At 43.6% G+C, this 22,765-nt stretch overlaps 1 protein-coding gene across 6 annotated transcripts in view; it reads right to left on the bottom strand.

The window, feature by feature from the left end:
• CHL1 (cell adhesion molecule L1 like) overlaps positions 1-18,884 on the bottom strand; it is a 216,862-nt gene extending 197,978 nt beyond the window's left edge. For 3 of the 6 annotated variants that reach the window (XM_081901386.1, XM_081901383.1, XM_081901385.1), the window contains exons 1-2: positions 18,690-18,884; positions 17,233-17,391 (exon numbers count right to left, since the gene is read on the bottom strand). The gene's annotated coding sequence lies outside the window, so the exon portion shown is untranslated. Of the gene's footprint in view, positions 1-17,232; positions 17,714-18,689 lie in introns of those variants that run through there. The other 3 variants (XM_081901388.1, XM_081901387.1, XM_081901384.1) reach the window with 3 other exon arrangements.
• Positions 18,885-22,765: the final 3,881 nt, after the last annotated feature.

Genomic DNA, 22,765 nt, shown 5'->3' on the forward strand with positions numbered 1-22,765 from the left:
TACAATGTGGCCTCACTCCAATGCCAGGTGAACCAAGCTAGAATAAAAGTACCTGATGGGAACAAACTGTGGGAGTTAAGGGTTGGAAATTTAACACGTTTCTACCATGTACCTCTTTTGCTCATAAAACTGGTAACCTGCAATCCCATCAGATACATCAGAAATGGGGGATTGTGGACTTCAGTTGCTGTTGGCCTTCAATTCCCATTATCCCTGACAATCAGCAATACCAACTAGGAATGGTGGAAGTTGGAGTTCAGCTGCATCTGGAGGTCCACAGGGACCCTTATATACATGATTGGGATTCAGCACTTCTTTAAGTCTGGTTTGACACTGAGGATGAACTCTGGTCTGTATGCCCAGTCCCAAGAACTTCGTAATCAGCTGACACTTATGGTACTTGCCTGGGCAGACATACCAAGCAATAAAAGTGTCACAAGTACTCCTGTCATGTCTCCTCAGAAAAGTTTGTCAGTAACTGGGTCATTGTTGCGAACACTGCCACACTGATGTGCCATGATTCCATTTAGCAAGAAAGTATTTTCCCATGACAATACTTCTCACAGGAGCCACATTTCAAAAGACCAAGCCTAAGTAATTGCCAGAAAAATAATCAAAAGCAACTAATCAGCCCGCAGCAATAAAAAATGGGTGTTGTACATGCTTAAAGGTGTGCTCTCAACAAGATGGATGGGCCAACCTTATCCACTCAAAATTTAAACAGGGATAAAAAATGCATGTGCTCAGATGAGATGTAAAAATTTCATGCACCTACATATCAAGCTTTTTCATTTTCTGTTTGTTTTCCTTTCCATCATGTTGGATGCTGCCAGCACTCCGATTACTTTCTGGAAAGATAAGCTAATATCATATGCAGGAGCCCAGGCAGGAGCCATGCTGCCGAAGACTGCACAAAATGATTTTAAAGAAATATAAGCTTCCTGAAGGTCTTGGTTTCTGCTCCGGTAACTAATTTTCTCCTAAGAACAGCAGTGACTCTTCTCAACCTTATGCATATTCAGCTACCTAAGCCAATGCATCTTAAGCTGTACTTGTCAACAGGATACTTTCAAGTTGTCTGATTGACACTGATAAAAAAATAAGAAGACGAAAACTATGGCCTAAGAATAAAGACTCAATTCAGAGATTATAGCTAGGATGGAAGTACATTTAAACAGTTTATTTCAAAGCATGTACAACACCTCCCCTTTAGATTTCATTGGCGAGGGAGAGTCACATAGTTGTGGCTCAATCTCTTTTCCACTTTATGGAGATATATATGGAGATCTTTCTGACCAAGAAGAAAGTTCACATAGTTCCATAAGTAACAGCTATTACAACAGGCCACCAATTGACAGGAGTATGCAGGGAAATGCTTTAATATTCTTACCAAGCCTGTGTTCATGCCAACGTGAAGCAACAGGATTATGAATGACATGCCATGAAAAGATGATTTCATGGTATATAGCAGGAGTGATGCTGTCAATAATAGCCCGTCAAAGTAACTGTTGACAACTGCCAGCAGGAATAAATGCACCTTGGGCAATATTTGACGTGCCCTTCACTTCGTTTACAGGCATGTGCCACAATGTGTTACCACAACCCTACGTGCGGACAATTGCCATTTTACTGTTTTCCCTCAGAGATGGTGAAATCCAGATGTGGACTGCAGTATGCCACATTCAACATCAGCAAAGAACAGTTTGAAAGGCATAAATTGTACAGCAAGGAAGATATTACACCATGCATCCAGTCAATACACATGCACACTGCTGGATGCCACAACAAAGGGCCGAATGTCTTCCCACAGTTTCAGAATGTGCAGCCATATATACCCCATTTTTCAAATGAAATTTAAATGCTTACTAGTGTGTGCCCACACACAAGTATCTGCTATCATGCTTCCCAGCTATCACATGATGTGAAACACACCTAAAACATCTCATTCTTAATAAAATTGCAAGGAAAATAATAATAACAGAGGCCTTCCCACGCCTTCTAAAAGTAAAGACATTAGAATTGGAGGGGAAAGAGAAAAGAATACAAGTTAAGTCAGAAGGACCCAGTAGAAAATGTCCAAATGACATATTTAGTAGTTGTAGTTGTTTGTCCCTGGCAAGGGGGACACAGGGGACAGGATTTTAAGCACCCAAACATGGTTTAGTATTACATACTACTATGCAGCTTGAAGGATTTTCTATCTTCTGTCTTCCTTCTTTTCTCCTCTTCTTCCTCTATGAGAAACCTAGTCTTGAAACTTGAAACCCCATGAAACCCCAAAGAACAAATCTTTAAGGTCATAATTTTGTGATTATTATTATTTATAATTTGTCATGAAAATGCATCGTTTTAGTGTGAATCTGTATCCTGTATTGACTAACGTACACATTTTGCAAGCAATTTTCTCCGATAACATATTCATTTTTATACAAAAATTTCCTGTAATATCCACATCACAAAATTCAAAAGAGAGCAAATTTCAAAGGAGAGCTATGCTTCGGTTTGCATATTGTTTCAGAAAGTGCAAATCTGATAACTTGGGCTTTAAATGCACACTAAATAAAATTTCTCCTTCACCATTGAGTCTTGCACCAGTTTCTCCTCAGTGCTGTCTGCCTCTTTGAAGAACGTCTGCCCCAGGGCAGCCTGACAAACATACGTAAGTTGTTCCTTTGGCTTCCGGCTCATGTGAACAGCCTGTGCATGTTCACCAGGCTGCCTCCTGAAGACATGCTCTATGCATCAGAGTGCAATGTCTGGCCTCTATCTCTCATGCAAGTATCACGGTGTATTTCCAAATGCCCAAACAGGGTCGTGTGACATGGAAGAAGAAAATATTTGCAGATTTAATTAAATTAAGGCCAGACCCCATGGTAAGATTTCAAGTCGATATCACACTCAGAGCAGTAATCGAGACTAAGTAATAGCACCAAATTAGATTTGCAAAGGCACAGTCAGAATTTCCAGTGAAACAGAAATGAAGCTGATGAGTTTAGCTTTTTATACATTACTTCCAGAATTTGATTATAATGTGTGTGGGGGGATAACTGTACATCTGTACATTGCTCTTTAATAATGCAGTGAACTAATACAAGTAATCACACTGTGTCGTTCTTAATCTAGTCATGTAACAGTTATTTGTAAGTGTCATGAAGTACACAGTTTGAACACAGGCGTCCGCAGGTTCAAAACCTGGTACCTCCAAGTTGTTTTTAAAGGACCAAATAGCAGGGGAATGGGAAAGACCTCTGTCTGAGATCCTGAAAATGTACCAGCCAAAGCAGACAATGGAAGACTAATGATGTGACTCAGTATTATCATAGAATTGTTGAGTTGAAAGGGACCCCAAGACTCATCTTGTCCAACACTCTACAATGCAGGAATCTCAACAAAAGCACCCCTGACAGATGGCCATCCAACCTCTGCTTGAAAACCTCCAAACCAGACAACTCCACCACCTTCTGTGGGAGTTTGTTCTACTGCTGAACAGCTCTTATGACCAGAAAGTTCTTCCTAATGTTTAGCTGTAATCCATCGGTTTGGGGCCTACCCTTTAGAACAGGAGAAAACAAGCTTACTCCGTCTTCCTTGTGACAACTCTTGAGATATTCAGCTATCCCATCTCTTTTCAGTCTCTTCTTATCCAGGCTAAACATGCCCAACTCCCTCAACCATTCCTCATAAGGCTTGGTTTCCAAAGCCTTTATCATCTTGGTTACCTTCCTCTGCACACATTCCAGTTTGTCAATACACTGGGACCTCGGGTTACATCCGCTTCAGGTTACAGACTCTGCTAACCCAGAAATAGTACCTCTGGTTAAGAGCTTTGCTTCAGGATGAGAACAGAAATTGTGCTCCAGTGGCGCAGCGGGAGGCCCCATTAGCTAAAGTGGTACCTCAGGTTAAGAACAGTTTCAGGTTAAGAAATGGGACTAGGGGCTGTGAGGGACAGGCAAGAAACTATGGGGGGCAGAGAAGATTTGCTTCATGGTTGTTGTTTTTGCAGAAAATCTCTCTTCATCCATAAGGACTGCAAACTTATATGTAGCTGAATTGCCAGGGTTATGACAGCAGCAGTACCAATTGGTGAGGTGGTGCAGGTTCCACCTCTCTCTCTCTCTCTCTCTCTCTCTCTCTCTCTCTCTCTCTCTCTCTCTCTCTCTCTCTCAGCTCCCCAACACAGTAAGCCAATGGTGCCTACTGAGAAGGAAAGGGGAGGAATTTGGCATAGGGAGCTCGGTGTGATTTCATGCACTGCAGCAGGAGTACTGCAGCAGGAGCCACACATCACACCATATTCCCTGTGTCTCTTCTGTCCCCCTCAGAAAGTGCCAGCAACTCACTGTGTAGGGAAGCTGAAAGACTTATGAAGGCCCACCTGCAGAGACTCAACAGCTGCTACTGGACAACAGCACTATTAAGTTTCATTATGGCTTCCTTTCAACACGGCTTCCTTCTGACTCTGCAGTTGAAAGCACAGACATTAACACCAGCATTTGCTGCCCACTCATCTCGGTCTTCCTGACTCCTTCTTATGTCCATATTATAGGGCTGCCATACATCTGGAATTCCTGAAAGATGGCGCTTTGTCCTAGATCTCAAGCAAGTCATTTGAAAGATCGTAGTTTTTCTGGCGTTTGGCTCAACAACATTTGGGTTTTCCCCATAAAAGCTCAACAACGTCAGTGGTTTCTTTAAGAAAAATTCAACAACCCTACCATATTATGATATGATTTAAGAAAAATTCAACAACCCTACCATATTATGATATGATATGAACAGTGAAGGTTCATATGAAGAGGAAAAAGCTAATTCAGCATAAATTTAATTCCATTTCTGTAGAGGCCATTTTACAACAATAGTTAATTTCCACACTATACTTCCTAAATGGTTAAACAAACAAACAAACAAACAAACAACCTGCTAGAGTAAAATGGCATAGTTAGCATCATTTGTGAAATCATGCACAGAAGATAAACAGGCCTAGTCAAAAGACATCACAAACACACTTCTCTGTCTTTATGACAATGGTTAACATAATTGGTTGAATTATGTTCTGTCTCAGGGTCTACAGTGTTGCTGACCTTTTGAACACATTGATTATTTCCAATTTTGGTTGGGATTGGAAAACAGAACTAAATGCACAGCGTATTTTTTTCCTGGACTTGATACTGCTGCTTCTAAAGAGAAAACAGGCTTATTTGTGATACAGGGAGGATTAATTTCTCAACCTGACAAGGAGTTGGAATTGCTCTCTGAAATCTTTGCATACTGCAGGGAGCCAACGCAAGAACATTCACAGTTTCTACTACACTAGGAGGAGGAAGCCAACTCCATTGCTGAAGCACAAAAGCTCCCTGCACCAAAACCATAATGAGCTCCAAGACCTGTACAAGCTAAATGCTGCTTCCTGGGAATCAGTCAATGAAATCCTATTGACTCCAGGGGCTGCTTGACTGGCCCCTGCCACATATTACTTTCTGTAACTGCCAGTCCGCTGCCTTAATGCTTCCCGATTAAAATTGTCTGCTGTATTCTCATGCAGATTATTTTGTGTTTGTTTCTAGCTGCTCACTAGGATGTAACAGGAAATGAAGCTCAAAATTCCATTTCCAATTACACTGCCTCACAGCAGGTGAGCCCTGGTTGGGGCAGGTATTATCATGAAATCACCTGCCAATAGAGCATGCAGGAGCTCGGCTCGCATGTTGCACGGAGGCAAACAGCAGGGATGATGGAATTCAATGGAGTAATCAGGGATAATAATATCGCAGATTTTTTAGATGAAAGAGTGAGTAAACATGGAATCAATTGGCAGATGAAAACCTACATTTGTCAAGAATGCAGTAAGCCCTGCATTTATGGGCTCCCCACTGCCAACAGTAGGGAGTGCATTGAATAAAAAGGGCTTTATTAAGCAGGGTCTCGGCCTTCCACCAGCTATGCAGCCAACCCTCTCTCCTCTGCCCTTACCCATTTGTATAGTCTGGCATTCGCAACTCAAATAGCTTAAGCCAGAGATGGCGAATGCTATAGACCAGGCCATTTAGGGGCCACAATAATGTAATAAGTAAGCCTTATTAAATGGTTGTGGATCCTAACTGACTTTTCATGATGAATTTCCTCCTGCTATAGGCCCCCTCTTTTTTCTTTTTCTTTTAGGTAGAGATAGTAAATTGGTAGGCCACATACTTCCTTTTCCCTTTGATACAGTTTTATTTGATACAGTTAACCAACTGGCATTAACCCAAAAAGCACTCCACAGTCCGGCACTTCTCTTTTTGGGGATATTTTATGTATCTATGCACTTGGATAGATGCCTCCTACTATCCACGTTATTACTGACACAACCTTCCAAACTTCATTTGCTGGCAGACTGAAAGTGCAATGCCAAAAAAAGTTCACTTGGCTCTCCCTTCAGATAGAGTTTCCAGATAACTATTCATTTGGACAAACAGGTTTTGCCAACATGGGAAAATAGATACCTGTATGCCTGCAAGGTCTTGTTGATACTGTTTGGTATTCTCTGTTTAATAACCTGACTGATATCAGATCTTCTCATGCCAGGCAGACATGAAAAAGCAAAACTGGGCAATCCAGCATATGTGTACACTGCAGAGATTAAGAATCCTTCTGCAAGACTGAATTACGGTACATACACACTCTTCAAAGTATAATGCCGAGAAATTTTTAGGAATCAATTTTTTTATCAAATAATTGACAGCACTGTTACTTTTTTAAATTTACTGCTGATCTCTTCTCTCTCTCATTATTTTACAATGGTGTATACAGTACTTTACAGACTTACGTAGGAAAAAAGTTCTATTCCCCTCCCCTCCCCCCACTTCATTCCGAGGAGTTTATAATCTGAGAGTGAGCAAGAATAGTGACCCTGGCCTTTCCCCCCACCTGGGACCCAAATTTATGTGCTTACTATGGAACTGTTAAAACAATATAACAGTGCTTTCGATGGATGGTGTGGATGTGGCTCAAATTATGTTTCGGATTCAGCATCCATTTGGATTCAGCATCTGTTTGCTGGGCATTTTTATCTTGTGAATGTATGTTCTGGCGAATCATTCTGCTACTTGCCTCTTTAAATGTAAAGGGACCCCTGACCATTAGGTCCAGTCGTGGCTGACTCTGAGGTTGCGGCGCTTATCTCGCTTTATTGGCCAAGGAAGCTGGCATATAGCTTCCGGGTCATGTGGCCAGCATGACTAAGCTGCTTCTGGTGAACCAGAGCAGCACACGGAAACACCGTTTATCTTCCCGCCGGAGCGGTACCTATTTATCTACTTTCACTTTGACGTGCTTTCGAACTGCTAGGTTGGCAGGAGCAGGGACCGAGCAATGGGAGCTCACCCCATCGTGGGCATTCAAACCGCCGACCTTCTGATCAGCAAGTCCTAGGCTCTGTGGTTTAACCCACAGCGCCACCCGCATCCCACTTGCCTCTTTACTTTGCTTAATATTTTCAGTCCGGCCCAACTTCATTGATATTTTTTTTCCAGTTTGAAAAGAGACACATGGCAACTTTTGACCTCTAGAAAGAATTGTGATCTCTATGTCAGGGCCAGGCTTATCATTTGCCAGAGTGATGAGGCAGTTATCTTCGGCAACAGAAACAAAAGGCAGGAGGAGGGTTCCATCCGCCTTTGCTGGAGGACAAGAGTGTGCATGGCACATAGCCTGTTGTGCCACCTAAATGGGCCTTCTGCCCTCAGGTGCACAGCCAAGGTCTCCCCACCTTGCTTAGTTAAGCATTCAAGGTGTTCTTGCTAGAGAGGAAATCTGAGTCCTTTTAATACAACCACCAGTCCAGTCTGTTTCTGTGTCTGGAATGTAGGAGCATCTTGTCCTCAGGCAGAAAAACGCCTAGTGTTACCCCTGACCTCAGTAATAGAATGTTTCTTCAGGTATATTTCAAAAGACAATTCAAATGAATGGCTTCTTCCATTATTTTTGCATACCTACATGCAATTTGTTCCATGACTTAACGTGCTGAGAGATAGAGGAGAAAAACAGATATCTGATAATATACTTTTAAAAAAGAAATGAGGGTGCAGAGAAGAATTAAGCACTCAGCATAAAAAAATATTGCTGCTGTCAGTGCTTTAGTAATGTGGTTACAAATAATTCAGTGTATAATCTGCATCTTTAGTCATGTGAAACCTCTTCCTGGAAGCTGGACTGTGCATCCATCTGGTCTCCTGCTGATTTGAATGAAGCTCTGCTTAGATATACAGAACATGGGCCAACAGGAAGCCTCTTACAAGACTGGGAACCCATTGAATCATCTAAATTATACCACCATTACATCTGCGCTGTTGTCTTGTCACCTACATAATATATACAGGACATTCTCTAGTCTTTAACAGAGCCCATTGAAAAGTGTCTTTATGCTGATCAATGCATATTCCATTTTCCAAGGCAATATGCTAAGTATCTTTGTGGAGAATGGTGCGTAAGACATCTTGTGGTGACAGAAGATGTGCAAAAATCATCAGAGGAATCAAAGAGACTGGGGTTTCCCCCTCTATCCTGACTGCCTTGAATGGTTAACTGAGCAAAGTGAAAGGAACTAAATTAGGGGCCTATATCGCAATGCATTTGCTTGGCTATTGTACAGAGGCAATTACTGCAATTGCAGGCAGAAATAATCAGGCATCTGTGCATGCCAGTAGACGTGCATAAAAGCATGCAGAAATATGGGGTGAGGGGAGAGGAATGTGCTTTTACACAGTTTCTCCTTAGCTTCATGAATATTGAGCCCTAAATCCAAGTTGTCCAATGACAGTCTTAGAAGCATGCATCATTAAGCCAGAAATTCCTTTAATGGGGGTTTGCTTCAAATGCAAGCAGACATGTGTAATAGCACAACGTAATTGTCTTAAGTAACTCCCTCCCCACCCCTTCTCTCCATTGCCAGGGACTTCAGTTCATTCCAATTCTTTAGGAATAAACATAACTTTAAAAATGCCACTCTTAGAGCTCTCATAAATGAAACATCAGGCGTTTTTTGTGTGTGAAGTAGAATTCACTCTCCCAACAAAGCAATTGTGTTGCATCAGTTTTATCAGAGTAATGTCACTGTTCTTTGTGAGCACCAGAGATAGCCTAGGAATGCAGAAAGCTGGACTATTTTTCCATCTAGTTTAGTGTTTTCTGAACTGACTGGAAAGTAGCTATCCAAGGTTTCAGACAGAAATCATTCCTTTTCAGCCCTACCTGGAGGAGGAACTTTGAATCATATTGTTGAAGGACACGTTGTGGGCTATTTAGCCCAGTCCCCTGCCTGATGCAGGAAATTCAGAGCTAAGCCACCTCCCACAGACAGCTGCCCAGTTTATCCTTGAAGACCTCTGGTGAAAGTGAACCCTCCTGTAACTTCTTCTGGTCCTGTCCCCTTGGGCAACAGAAAACAAGGCTTTGAACCTTCACTGTAACAGGCCTTCATGGATTGGAAGAGGTCTATGCTGGCCACATGACCCGGAAGCTGTACGCCAGCTCCCTCAGCCAATAAAGTGAGATGAGCGCCGCAATCCCAGAGTCGGCCACGACTGGACCTAATGGTCAGGGGTCCCTTTACCTTATGGTTCCAACACTCAGTCTTCTTTCTTCTGGCTGAACTTACTTTCTTCAATCTTCTCTCACAGATACTGCTTCATTGCACTCCTTTAAACCCACTCAAATTTGACTACACCTTTCTTAAAGGGCAACACCCAGAACTGAGCATGGTACTCCAAGTGTAGCACTTTTTCTGACTTGGAAACTGGTTCCATTAATGCTGCATTAACCTTTTTTGCAACCATGTCACATTGCTGACTCACGTTCAACCTGTGATCAGCTACACTCCTGGGATCCTTTTTATGTATGCTAATGCCAAGCCAAGTACCCTCCTCCATACTATATATGTGCATTTGGGGTTTTTGTAATTGTTGGGGGGGGATCCAGTTTCAAATAAAATCTACCAATAATAAAAACATAATGTCTTACTGCCAGTAATCCTGCACAAACCAATACAAATATCTTATAGCAGGCCTGAATAATTTTGACTTTCCAGCCCCCAGGCTTGCGTTATGCCTGCCAGGTAGTTTTTAATATGCAGCTGGCAGACTGCATATGGCTTTGGGGGTCACATGTTGTGCAGGCTTAGACTAGAACCTTGGCATGATCTGAGCCATTTAGGGTGGAATCCACTCTTATATGGAAAGACTGGCCTCTAAAGTATCCACTTACACAGTACCAAAAAAGAAGAGAGGAAACACATCACCAGAGAAGAAAAAAGAGCATGTAAATTTGCATGTGCTAATTCATATGTATTGCTAGAAAATTATAAATCATTGTTATGATTTAAAAGTAAATGCAGAACTTGCCACCGAAGTGGGGAAGACTGTCGGAACCACTGTGACCAGTGGTTATTCTTCTGTCTGGATACTAACTCTTCATGTGCAATATCAAGGCCCTTGATTTCCTTCTTATAGTTCTTTATCTTTATCTTGGACCTGACAGCCCTTCAAACAGAGAATCGTAGGTGACACACACACACACACAGAGAGAGAGAGAGAGAGAGAGAGACAAAGAGACACAAAGAGACACACAGAAACACACCCGACCATTAATGTTCTTAGATCAAAATAAATCATATGAGCTTGGGATGGGTGGCAAGCAAGTGGAAATTCTCCCCTCCAACAGTGTTAAAATTCTCTTTCTATATTTCTATACTTCACAGCCGGAGATATACTGTCACTAAATATGGATGCTGTACTTCAGACTGCTGTTTTCACGGGCCATTTAGCTTAACCAGGTAAACTAGCATTTCCTTTCTCTTAAAGCTTCTGTCTTAAAAGTGAATGATCCCATGTGTTTGAAGCCTGATAGTACCTTGCTTTTATCTATTCTCCACTCCATCTCAAGGCATAAAAACAGCCTTTGTGCCTCTCACACAAATCAGCCTATTTATGACTTTAAAAAAATATAATCATTAAAGTCATCCTTCATAAAGAAGACAACCCATTCACTGGATCATTTCAATTTACCTTTATTTTATTTTTAGTTCAGCTCCTGCCCATACTGTATTCTTGGGGAGCCTGAAACAACCAGAATTGCATGAAATATACCCAAGAGTGCATAAACTGCTTCTTGAATGAACCTGCGTGATCATTCCTTCGTTCCTTTTATGTAGCTGTCAAGGAAAGGTTGGACAGAAAGGAATTCCATGTACCTCCCTCCCCTCCTGAGATTCTCATTCTTTTGTTTCTCCTCCAGGGTAGATAAGGAATAAAGTACTATGCAGCCTGTAGTCGCTTATTTGCTCAATATTGTTGTTCATGAGCCAGAATTGGTTGGGCAGCATTGATCTAGTGTTTAAGGTCATATTTTGCCATTTTTCAAATGAAGGTCCTCCAGCGGAAAGTAATAGAATTTCTACCTAAAAATCAATGTTAGGATGTGGTATAGATAGAGAGATGTGGATTGGCTCACTTAAACAGTTATCCCATCGGAATATAGCAACGAGCTGCACTGGTTTCAAATATAGTGTCATTATGGTTTTGCCGAGCCACAAAGTTATCTTCTTTCTAAACAAAGCTTCAGTCCAAATTGCCGTGGAAACCGACGAGTTGCCTTAAATCCCATCTTTGTCTTCAATCGGCATTGCTACACAATTTCACCCCATTTTCTTCTTGAAATTTAGATCTTTAGCATCCCTTTTGGGGAAGACAATACAGAAGATGAGTCATTCAAGAAATCAATCTCAGTCCTTGGGACTAGCCGGCTAAGGTCCCATGTCGTATGAATCCCAAGCTGTGCCAAGCTGCCCTGTTATAATTTGGGCAATCACTGAACTGCATGCTCCATGCTATGTTCCATTTACTCATAATGAAACACCATGTAACTCAACATGACCTAGCAGGACCTCACACTTCAAGACAGCATGAATGAACCATTTCAAAAGCACAGAGTGGATGAATCCCTCCGGTGGGATTTCTCCCACTGCTACTTGTCTTTCTGCAGACGTCTGACTCAGAAAGGACAAATATGCAATTATGACTTATTATAAAGCACTGGAAACATTTGAATGGCTCCAGATTGTCACAGTTTTCCAGCGAACAGCCATCAGTCTTTATCCTTCAAATATATTCTGTTACAAAGAGTGGCACAGAATTCCTCTGGGTAACGTATTCTTGCTGGGGCGGCTTTTGTACTGACAAAAAAGTGCTCCTTTAACAAAAACAGAATTTCCTCACTTGTAGGAGAAATGCACCCAAAATTTGTAGAATCACATCAGGTTGCTAAGCAACCAATAGTTTGCCTGTGTCACTCGTTGGTGATCAATTCAAGTCATTCATCAAGGTCTAAAGCACCTTGTAAAGGAATCCCAATACATTTTGTTCCTTGGGAAACCTCCGTAACTTCTTGTAACGCAAGAACACACTGGCTCTGAGAAGATAAACTTTGTAGATGCTCTTTTGATGAATGTGATATGTTAATTCATTATTCTTTAAAACACTGCTAATGGGAAAAGCAATAATTAACCACATCAATGTAACACATGTGAGATAAACTGGAGTAATTAGTACTGTTTTGCAATAGTTCCTGTCCTCTCCCAGTGGGGAAATTAAAAATAAAGAAAAGCTGGGGAATAGAGAATCTTTCTTATCATGCCCACTATTCACAACATCCTTGAGACTACCTTAAAGCTACTTTTTGCTGCCTTGCCCCCTCCCATCCAATGACAGGTGATTCATTAAGCATTTCAGTGGCAAACAAAATGGCTGCAGTTCAGACTCCACTAAATAAACATAAAATGCTTGCAAATAATCTCTTATCTATAGGAATACTTATCTTGCGGCTTTCTGGAATAAATAGCAGGGCTATTATGTTTTCACTCATTATGTTTAATTATCAACGTAGCACGTGCTAAATGCCTGTAATAATTGCACTCCTCTGAGTGACAGCTACTATGTTGGATAGAAAACTATAATCCAAAGACCCACAATTGAACGTATGTACAGTATCCTAATTTTCTTGTTGCAAGCCCTCATAAAGAATACAACTATTCATTTCTTGGCAGCACAGTAGTACAGTAGAGAATTACTGTCACTGATGATGTAGGTAGTATGCTCTTCCATTTGTGAATAAACTTTTACATACCCAAAGTACAATGCAAATGCATTGACTGTTATTAATGTTTCAATGAAACATTTTCATTTCATACTGAAAGAACTAGTCCATTGTGTTTGGAGCAACAACTAGTGTTCTTACTCAAACTGCTACAACCAGAACTGAGGTGGGCATACTCCACAGGCAAGCCCCTGCCTCATGAGACCATCCAAGCAGCTGTGCTAGAGTAGACCAAAGACCCATCTAGCCTTGAATCCTTTTCTCACAGGTGCCAATCAGATGCCTATAATAGGAAACCCGCAAGCAGAACCTGAGCACAACACTCTCCCCAGTTGAGATTCCCAGCAACTAGCCACACAATCCAATTCAATTCATGCTCTTAGTTCCTCACTCTCTCTTTCATTCCTTAAAAGACAAAAAGACCTTCATTTTCAGGAAGGGGGCACCAGCAGCTCAGATACATGCAGATTCCTGCCTATGCCAAACCTCTTACATCTGTAGTCAATAAAGTTGTGGCCTGATTTAACCCAAATGATAGTCTCAGGGCTGGTATAGTTGCCATGCTTCTTACTCTTGGTATTGGTACTGGGAGGTTCAAAGGGTAGCAGGGATGCTTTGTCACACAAAACTCACATGCTCCAGGAATCCCTTGCTGATAATAGTTTAGACATTTGGTTTGCCTTCTGAACCAGAAAAAAAAACTTCTCAGGGAATGACACATAAATGTATAAGTCAGCCACAACTTGTGATCTGGAAAAATAAATATTCTGTACCAGATAAATATGAGCTTCTTATGATAGCAGCAGCAGATGACAGTTGGCCATTAGCCACATGGTTCTTCAAGCGGTACTATCTAGAACAGTGCTTTTCTCTAAGAGATAACTATCCTGAAAATGCTAGCCCCATCAGCTCCCAAAGCGTTGTAAAAATATGCATGCCTCAGTCCAGTAGTCTTGGGCATTTTGCTTCAACATCAAGGTTACCTTAAGAATGAAATCAAATAGGGATGTGTGGGAAAGAGATGCTGGTCCAATATTCAAATGGTCCCCTCAAGCACTCTTATCAAATGCCTGAAGAAAGGAACCCTTGAAGAAGACCCTGATCAGCGACATCTCTCTGATGTCAGCTACCCTTCCCCATCACCACAATGGAGAAGAATGAAGGTGCATCAGGCAGCATGGGGTTCCAGCAACAATTGGAAAAGTCTTCTTGGTGTCTCCTGGTTCTAGAAATGAAGTTCAGAATGACATTTCCAGCTAATGAGAGGCTAGTCTGTCATTTCCTGCAGGAGTTCAAGGGCTTGTATGTCTGGAGGAAGAAAAGCATTAGGGGAAATAATTTCTATCAAGAGGCAAGCTGAAACTAAGCTCCTTCTTCTGTCACTGGCAGAGCCTCCCCACTGGCATACACATCTTGCTACACTGTTTCCATCTGGAAGGTGAGGGATTTGCTGCCCTTTGAGGAAGAGAAAGATTTGCAAAAAGAACTGAGGCAGACACTCACTCAAGTTGCCATGTAAGGTTTGGGATGGAGAGAGGTTGGCAGGCAGGCAGGATCTCACACGTAGTGGAAGCATTCATGCCTTGTCTTGCTCCTGGTGTGGTTTCTGAATTTTGAAATATGGTTTGGGGGCTGGAGGAATGATATAGTCTCTAGTTTTTGTTTGGAAAACAGCTTGTATTAGCTGAGCCCAAACTGAAATCAAGCTGAGACATAGTCTACACTTTTATTCACCACGACCACCACCCTGCAAATGGATTTCTGATGGATTAGGTCAGAGGTGGAGAACTTCCAGCCTGGTAGCTGAATGTGGTCCTCCAAAGAAGCCCTGGCTGCTGGCTTCCTCCTCCTTACTTTCAATTTTGCCCATGCAGAACTCAGGGAGGAACCTGGAAGAAGTTGGCTCCAGCTGTCATTGGCTCAGGCTTCACCTACTGTTGGCCTTCCTGCTTTCTATCCTCCTAGTCCCAAAAGGCAAGAGCCACCAGTGACCATGGCCAATAATGAGGGATGATGGGAGTTGTAGTCCAACAATATCAGAAGGGAACCAAGCTATATGTTAGATGATCCAGACTAAAGTTACTTCCACTTAGGTTCAACTGAAATAAGCAGAACTTGATTTTATTAATGGCTTACTTTACGCCCTGATTTCAAGCAGGTGTGTGACAAAATTAGGGCCAAACTGACACATTGACTCTAAACATGTTATTAGCAACCGCACCAAGTTTTTAAAATTTAATAGCAGGTGCTGCAGGAGAAAGCAGTTTTCATGGGGACCGCAGTCTGTAGGATGTTGTCAATGAACCACTGTGTCAACAAACTGCTAATAGCCTTGGGCAAGAGGGGGTTCTCATTGGCACCAATGGCAGGGTTTGTTTGTTTCTTCTAACCTTTATCCTGCATGAGGATCATGGCTGGGGAGAAAAGGTTTAAAATTATCCTCCTCCTCCTGCACTACATTCTGATAGGCAGTGCACTCCTCCCTTTCGCTGCTATTAAATAAAAAACAAATTGAGACTGGATTCAATCCAGTGGTCTGAGACACACTCTCAGGGGCAGCCAATTCCTTTGAGTTATTTAATGGATTTCCACCCTGCTTTTCTATTATAAAAAAGAAACTCTGCTTTCAAATCCAAGGCAATACACCCAAACATCTCAACCCTGTGTTAGGTTGCTGTCATGTTCCTAAAAAGCATTTGTGGAGGGTGCAGAAGGGTGCGAAATTTTCACCCTGCCTTCTTCCTTCTAAGATCCATTGCCCAGTTCTGCTTCCCCTTAGGAGCCTTCAAGGCTGGAAGGAACTTCTACCAGAAAGGAAAGCATGTGAGAGGAAGTGGCTTTTGGGAGGGAAGGCGGGACTAGTGTAGGGAGGGTTTATCCTGCCGCAGCTCAGTCCAATGTACAGGAAGTTGGCTTTGCCAACATTCTAACTCATAGGCCATTCCACCATAACATCTCAGGTGCTCTTCAGTTACAGAGGACACTTATTTAACCATCAATAAGCACATCTGGCCTTTTTTGAATGAAATACTATCTCCATAAATAAGAGCTGTGCTCCCACTGGAAAACCAAACCAAGCCCTGCAAGACTGAATGCATCCAAAACATCCAGCATGACATAGAATCATTGAGTTGGAAGGGACCACGAGGGTCATCTAGTCCAACCCCCTGCAGCGCAGGAATCTCTTGCCCAATGTGGGGCTCAAACCCACAGCCCTGAGGTTTAAGTGTTTCATATAGCACAAACAACTAAAGGTATCTAATCCTCAAATTCAGCAGCATACATCTTTGATTCGCACTTGTCGATGTCGAGAAACACAAAACGACCCCCTTCACCCCCAGAGACTCAGGAAACGGTGTCTCTGATGTTTCCACCGCACCGCGTCCACATGCAAACTTTCTCCAGGCGACACGGACACACGGGACGGGAGAGTCCCCGCCCCTTTTCCGGGACTGCACAATTGATCGATCTCTTGAGAGGCGATGGTGGACTTTAAACGTGAAATCCCCACGCCCCATACTTTGGCAATAGGAGTTAGAGCCACAACCTGAGAGCATCTATTTCCTCTGTCTTGGATAGAAAGGGGGTGGTGCTTCAAGCGCACCTGCGCGCAGGAAAAGCTCCACACTCAACAGGGCACCATTCCGAGGAAATTCCCTCGCTCAACCCCGCCACCAACCCATGCCTTGGGAAAGCCAAGCCAAGCACTTGTTAAACTGCCCATGGCATCGGGCAGGGGAAGCAAACTGAGGTGGGGAAGGAGGGGGGCGCGGTTTTAAATGCAGCCCTCCAGGTGAGCCATAGGTAAGCCTTGCCTTTGCTCCGGCCACACCCACCCACCTCATCTCTGCATATTTCAAGGTGTGGGGAAGAAACGCCGCCCCATTCCCATATTTTGGAGACCCCGTCCCGGGCTTCCTCCTGTCACGCTCCTGCCCGTCCTGGACAGCCCCGGAGTCGCCTGCTGGCTCCGTCCAGGAAGCCAATGGCCATCGATTTCCCATCAAGGTGAGAGGGAGCGAGCAGCCCCTCCCCCTCTCTTCTCTCACACTCTTTGCTCCTTCACCACCACCAGCAGCCCTCATCCGTCCTTTTCTCTCTTACCTTGCAGCCTGGGCAGCCCCTGGGGTGGGGTGGGGGGCGTGTGGACCTCTCCGGGAAGAGACAGCAGGAGTTTGCCAGGGAGTCCGGCTCCGTTTTTGCTCGGGAGGCGAGCGCAGCACCAGGAAGCCCCGTCCCGGCTCGCCAAATTAATCACTTTGCCTGCTCCGCCAAAAGGGGAAAGGAGGAGGGAGGGAGGGAGGAGGGGAGAGAGGGAGAGGGAGAGAGAGAGAGAGAGAGAGAGAGAGAAGAAGGGAAGAAAATATCAAGCGTGCAGAAAGGAAGAAGGGTCCCTCCGTGACTGGCATCAATATCTCCTTCGGCAGAGCTTCAAGGGAGCCATGGCAACGAGCCCCTAAACTCCCAAATCTCTCCCAGCTCTACACACACACACACACACACGCTGCTGCTGCTGCTGCTGCTGCTGCTCAAGGGAGGAAAAAGACAGCCAGAGCCAACCCCCTCCCCACTTTACACCGCTGCAAAGCTTGGAGAGAGAGCTGGTAGTATTCCCAAGGAAAGAGTGAGAGAGGGAAGGAGGGAGGGAGAGGTGGGTGGGTGATGCGTGTCTTGGGCATCGAGGGACCTGCTCACCCTGTGGCGACCTGGAATGATGAAAGGAACGTTTCCCGGTACCTGGGAATCATGGGTTTTAGGGAAGGAGCCCCTGTTTAACCCATCAAAGTGAATTATCCCCACCCCCTTAACATTCCCCGGCGCACCACACACACACACGCTTTCCAGAGTGAAATGTCTTTTCCCCATCTACAGAGAAACAGAGGGCTGGGGAAAGGTTTACCTGATCCCCCTCCCTCTGCAGCAGGTGTGAAACCCCTTCCCTGAACATAAACGGCCAGTGATGGTCACCGTCTTCCGGGGGGGGGGGGTGGAATGTGGTGAAAGTACTCTGATATACAGTATAACCATCCCAATTATTTATATATTGGATTTGATAAAAAAAGAAAAATGCGCGTGTGTGTAAAACATTCAAATATGTCGAGTAAAATACACATGCACACAAATACAGCCAGGTGTGGAACTTCTCCCATTGAGCCATAAAAATTAAATGAGCTTTCCCTGAAGACACAAAACAAGGAGAGATGATCCCAGCTTCCCTGGTTTCCCTTCTGCCTCGAAACATAGAATGAAATGATCATTCCCTTAACTCAAAAGGACTCAGACGCAAGGAGGAGACACCCCCAACTAGATTAAGGGGGCAGAAGTGTGTGTCTAAAACGCCGGGTTATCGTTATTCGAATATCCCCTAATGGGTGGTAAAGTTTGAGATCACCCTCTCCCGCACGAGAACACACACACACACACAGAGAGAGAGAGAGAGAGAGAGAGAGAGAGAGAGAGAGAGAGAGAGAGAGAGAGAGAGAGAGAGCGCTATCCTTGCCATGCTGAACCACCCTGCGTTACCAAGAGCAACAAGAAGCTCCTCCGGGAGCGCGCCGTACCTTGGAAAGGCAGCCGAGTTGTTCTTCTTCAGAGCAGCTGCTTGCAACAGGGGAGAAAACGAGGAGGGAGGGCGAAGCAGGAGGGAAGTGGGCACCACCAGGCATCAGATGGCTGGAGAAAGGTCTCCCTTGGCACTGGTGCCCTGCTCTCTAATCGTTTCACACACACCCCTACAAGCGCACGCATGCACAACTCCCCCCCCCGCACTCCTCCCCCCCTCTTCCTCAGGCTGCATGAGATAGGAGGGATCGCATGCCAGCCGCCTCCTCCCTCTGCCCAAAGGTAAAGAGGTCCAGTCCTGGCATGTTGCTAGTGCCTCACACTTCCCCTCCCTGAACTCCTCAGGTATCTGCCACACCCTTCCAGCGAAAATGGGCTTAGAGAGCGAGAACAGCCAAGAAGTGCTGCTTGGAAAGTTCCCCACACTGTGGGGGTGGAGGGGAGGAACTCTGAGAAATGGGGGTGGGAGAAGAAGACCCCTCCCTCTCACGGTGGGGGAAGGAGAAGATGAGACACAGGGCATGTATCTGATCAGTTATGTAGTGATGATGATGATGATGATGATGACAATAATAATAATAATGCCCCTCAACACCCAACTTCACCACCACCACAAAAAGGACATGCTGGAGGAACCTTTATACAGGGGCTTCTCCTCTGCAGGACACAAGTAAAATAAATGCCCTTTTGTTCTGAACAAGTAGATTGCATCCAGTTTTGGATGCATGAGATATTTGTCAGGGCTAATTTTGGGATGTACTAAAACAAGTGACAGAGAATTGCCATTTGAAATACCCACTTTAAATAGCCACTTCAACTCCAGGGTGATTGGTTAACCACACAGAGAGACCGGTGACCAAAACCTGCCTTCCCAAATTGCCACTACATTGCATTGGTAAGAGATTATGTCATGCTAAATTGCTGCTGCAAACCCATCACTTTCTACCCTTCTCTGCCTGAAAAACAGGGGAATTTCTGTTGCCATATACTGAGTTCGCCCATTGGTCTATTTAGCTCCATATTGTCCACACTGACTGGGAGCAGCTTTCCATAGTTTCAAGTGGGTGGGTGTTCCCAATCCTACCTGGAGATGCTGGGGATTGAACCCAGGGTCTTCTGCATGCAAGGCAGATGCTCTACTACTGAGCTACAGCCCTTCCCCATAGCTCAGACCCTGTTAGATGATCTGCAGGCATTATTGTCCACTGTGTTGATCAATGAAATTGTGGAGTGGCCAGCAAAACAGTATTCAAATGGTTGTAGGAAATGAAGAAATGGCTTGCATAAAGTTGAGACCCACCATCAATCACAGATATGTCAGAGACCCCTTCCCCCAAGCTCTTGGGATGCATACAACCTTGTCTACCACTTCCCACTCTCACTCATTTTGGTACTAAAACAGGATCTCAGTAGAAATCACAACAACCCTGTGATGTAGCCAATTTTAGCTTTCCTCTATTACAACCTCAGAGTACACCCAGGCAACTAAGCAGACATCTGAATGGCCAGCATTGGCATATGTTTGGTCCTGAGACGTCACCTGCAGCCTTTGGTGCCTTCTGTCGCAAGCAACTGTGTTTCTGAATGGTCACTGCAATGCACTGGCATGGCTTGGATCCTCTTAAACTACTCCCCTTTCAAAACTGGTTTCCATTCTTATCTGCATAAAAATCAGCAGACTTTCTGAATGGGGTGCATTGCCTCAGCTGTAATTCTGCACACACCCCATTCAGAAAGAGAAAGCTTCAGAATAAAGGCATACCTTCAGTTGGCCTTATGAATGTGTTATGCCATCTTGCAGTGAGTGGACTGCAGTTTAGCACCTTGCCCTGAAAGCCTCAACATAAAACTCTACAACAGGCTTGTCATTCCAAATGTTCATAGGAATGCATTGAGTTTGGGCAGTGATTTTGCACCAACCTGCTGGCCTAAAGCATGCTAAAATATTGGCCCTTACGAGTGCCTATCAAATTGCAGAGAAAGTGAGCCATGTCTTTCTTTAGCATCATAAAGGTAAAGGAAAAGGGAATCATGTGACCATGGGTCATGTGACCAGCATGATAAAACCACTACCGGTGCACAGAGGACCGTGACAAGTGCCAGAGTGCACAGAAATGCCATTTACCTTCCTGCCACAGCGGTACCTATTCATCTCCTTGCACTGGTGTGCTTTCGAACTGCTAGGTTGGCAGGAGCTGGGACAGAGCAATGGGAGCTCACCCCGTCGCGGGGATTCGAACCGCCGACCTTCTGATCAGCAAGCCCAAGAGGCTCAGTAGTTTAGACCACAGCACCATCCGTGTCCCATTTAGCATCATATAAATGGATTGTTAATCTGAATGGCCATAGAAATTACCTAGAAATGATTTGGGTGGTCCAGCTGCCTATGACAAAAACCAGACTCCTGGGATGCTAACAGCACTTCATTTCTATGCTTTTCTCCGACTTACTCTCCCTGAGTATTCAGGTATATTTTTGCCACAGTCCTTACGACAACCTTCTGAGGTACATCAGTATCATTTTCAAATTTATTTGATGAGCACCTGAAGTTGAGAGAATAGAGCTTTGCAAACTGTGCATTTCTAAGACTGGGGTGCAGTGTTGAAATCCAAGGGGTAGTTTAACCATGCATTCAAAGCCTTAGCTGGCTCTCAGTGGATGAGGGGAAAGAAACTTGGACAAGGCAGAAGGCAGCTCCCTATATTACTATACTAATTTATATTCCATATCCAGGGGTATATGTTTACTTTGCTTCTTCCCTTTTACAAAACTAAGTACCTTCCACCTTGTTTGTTGCTTGATGGCATTCTGTTAAATTTAAAAAAAATCTACTGAATTTCTGAGATACCAAGTAAAAAAAGATAGATGCTAAAACTGCAGTCCTAATCCCATTTAACTGGAAGTCAACTCCACTGAATGCAATACGGTTTACTTCTGAGTAGACATGGGGTGGTATTCAAATATGTTTTCTCAGAGAAGACCCACTAAAATTGATTACGTTAGATCCATTAATTTCAATAGGTCTGGTCTGAGAAAAACTTAGTTGAATACCACCCATGGTCAGAATTGCACTGTTTGTAAACTGTGTTGAACAATTACAGTAATACTGATAAAGTCTAAAGATGCACAATATCAGTGTTTCTTTTTGCAAAAATCTGAAGAAAAAATGCACATTGATTTGGTAGTTTCTTCTCAGTTTCAGTAAAAACACTGTTCTGATACAATCCCTAGGTGGCTTTTTAAAAATTATTCCTTCTAGGATGTAGGCAAGGAAACAGGCTTGCTTATCTGATTTCTGTGATGTTTTCTACAAACCTTTACTCACTTTTGATAGATGTTAATTGGATTATACGTGTGCCGTTTCCAAACATTCATATGAGCACCATCTGGACTCTGATGTCAGGTGCAAAATTCAGCTTCCCCAGACCCTCAGCTGTAAAAACGAATCAACATAAAACCCGCATGATACTAGCTCTCATGGAAGAAAAAAAAGTAAAGTGAAAAGGCTTGTAAATCAGAGAAACTAGGTAATAATTTTCACCTATAAAAGTATCAGGGCTTCTGCTATGTCCTGCATCTTTCTTACATATATATTCATATATATTCTGTGCATATCTATATCTATATTATTACATACATATTCTGCATTTTGTGTGTGTGTGTGTGTGGTATGTATATCACACCAATTTATATAACCAACTGATCACTGTGCTCTTTGGGAGGTGGCATATAGCAAATATCATTTTGTCAACTAACCCTAACCTTTCTCAACCTGGGGTCCCCCGGTATTGTTGGACCACAACTCCCATCATCCCTGACCACTGGTCCTGCTAGCTATGGATGATGGGATTTGTAGTGCAACAACATGGTAGGAAAGGCTGATCTAGAGGATGCAATCCTAATCCCATTTATCTGTGAGTAAACTCAATTGACTCTAATTGGACTTATTTCTAAACATGGTTAGATGGTAGCCTTAGTGTCAGGACACCTCCCCTTTGGAACTCCCTCCCACTACATACCAGACAGGCACATTTGTATGTCTTGCCAGTGTCTGCTGAAGACTTTCCTCTTCTAA

The sequence above is a fragment of the Podarcis melisellensis genome (genome assembly GCF_964234715.1).
Source record: "Podarcis melisellensis genome assembly, chromosome: 2".
NCBI lineage: Eukaryota > Metazoa > Chordata > Lepidosauria > Squamata > Lacertidae > Podarcis > Podarcis melisellensis.